Source organism: Sinocyclocheilus anshuiensis, unplaced genomic scaffold (genome assembly GCF_001515605.1).
Source record: "Sinocyclocheilus anshuiensis isolate Anshui unplaced genomic scaffold, SAMN03320099.WGS_v1.1 scaffold140, whole genome shotgun sequence".
Classification (NCBI taxonomy): domain Eukaryota; kingdom Metazoa; phylum Chordata; class Actinopteri; order Cypriniformes; family Cyprinidae; genus Sinocyclocheilus; species Sinocyclocheilus anshuiensis.
The window spans coordinates 2,935,648-2,937,882 of NW_015554147.1; the positions used below are offsets into that span (position 1 = coordinate 2,935,648).

General features: G+C 36.8%; 1 protein-coding gene across 1 annotated transcript in view; it reads left to right on the top strand.

The window, feature by feature from the left end:
• Positions 1-2,235, top strand: part of LOC107670639 (homeobox protein BarH-like 2) — a 15,129-nt gene that overhangs the window by 4,578 nt on the left and 8,316 nt on the right. The window lies entirely within an intron of this gene.

A 2,235-nucleotide genomic window follows, 5' to 3' on the forward strand; every position in this document is an offset into this window, starting at 1 on the left:
CTTTTTCATTATTTTGAGTACACTTATCTGAATATGTTCTGGTGTTGACAAAGGAGAGATGTAGGCCTACGCACTTAAAAGTTTCATCCGAAAGGGGAGCACAGAATAATAGCAGGTTTTAATATTTCGTTTGGAGACATGTCTCTCGTCATAACACGGGAAAGGCTTTTAGGAGCATTTTTCAAAGGAAGAGATACAGATAAATATCAGAGATAGTGTGATCTCCTATGACAGCACGCTGAAAAACAACCTAAGAGGAGGATGAGTTTCCTTTAGAGGAGTAAATGATTGAGAGACAACCGTCCACACCTTGCCTTTACATTTATCCGCTGCAGACAATAAAAGCGGATGTCTTTCAGATGAGAACCAATTATGTTCACACAAACATAAACAAAGCATGCAATTATAGATGCATTTTGTCACAATTGTCAGAACTCTCCCATGATGCAACCCAGAGGGTGTGACTGTACACATTTAAGGAAACATATTATCAGGGTATTATTGATATCTATTGTGAGATCTTAGCTTTATTCCCTTTGGGTAATTACGGAAGCCAAATAATCCACAGGGTCGTGTTTCATGACTAAATATTTATAAGTAATATGATACACAGAAGTACACTGCTTAATGTTTTCCAGAGCTTAACACTTTTTTACAGTCAGATGGGATGTTGTTAGATGCCCGGAAGACCAAACAATCAAACAGAGCCAAATAAAAAGCCATCAGCTGCATTATCAATATGCTTGAGCAATTCAGCAAGCTGGCTTGCAGCAAGGACAATTTGGAAAAATAACTCTTTCCATTCACTTGCAGAGGCCGAGCTCTATATGTGTGTGTTTTTCTGTTTCTCCAACTTGCTGGATAGGTTTAATAGATATTGAGAGATAAAAAAAAATGCAAACGAGTGATGAAGCATTAAATCTGTCACCACTTGGCCCAAACAAAACAGAGTATATCGTGTTACTGAGAGTTCAGATGCACATTGAGTGCCAAATGAAATCTTCCACTGGAATCCAATCGTTCAAGGGAAATAAGGCAGGACTGAAAGAGCACAATCAAGAGCTTAACATTTGCTACTGCTTTTCAGTTGGGGAAAGCACGAGCTTCACAGCTTTACTGTGAGTAACGAAACCTTGACACATCGTTCACAACACATGAATGACAAGTCAAGGTGTCGAACTCGAAGCGAAAGATTTCCTGATACCCAGCATGTCATAACAAGGAAATGCAACACCAAACTGTCGCAGATTTTTAGGTCAAATGAAATGCTACAGCTTTTTTTAGAAAACAATTTTCACACTACTTTACCCGAAACATGAGCAGGACTTCCAGGAGTATGGCATCATAATAATAAGGCCTTAGGAAAATCTCATTGACCCATTTAAGTAAGTTTGTTAATTAACTGGGATCTAGGATACAATTAAGCAGCTTATTGATTGTCTTATTATATGATGGCAGACATGTATCAGGGCACTGCATAGATTAAAACTAATTGATATACATTACGATGAGTTTTTTGGGACTGATTTTGAAGAAAGAACAGGGAGGGCAAGAAAGCGAGACAAACAGATGAGCCAGAAGGGATGTCGTGCCTGAACGTGTTGCATTGATAGCAATGAGATCATCCTGACTTATATGTGAGTGTGAGTGCATACATGTTTGTGCATTTATGTGTGTGCGTGTGTGGAAAACTTCGGCTTTCATTACTCTGTTCCGTCCTTCCACTGTTTTTTTTTTATATGCTGCTTATTAAAAATAAAATAGCCTATGAAGAGCAGATTTACCTGCATAAAGGCCCTACAGGGAAAGACTTATTAAAAACATATTTAATGAAACGCACATGTTTTTGATGTTTTGCCACCAGATTAACAATTACAATATGACGGAAATTTTATATGGATACATATAAAGAAAAGACAAGAATTTAAGTATTTTTAAGAGACGAATTGCCCCCCAATATTTGCAGGAAAACTACTACAAATACAAACCTTAATGTTTTTATATTTAATCAACTTCTGATGTTTATGTTTCCCTCAGGTCATATTCAATAAGGAAATTATTTTTGATAAAAAAAAATTGATTTGGCTTTAACGCAGTCATTTTTCTTTTTATCTATAAGCAATCAAACGATTAGATAAGACATCCCAGGCATTTAACAGGGATTAAAGAAGATTGCAACCAATTTGCCTGTGAAATGGACATGACATCATGTATTCATTTCACCAAACGCTCTTC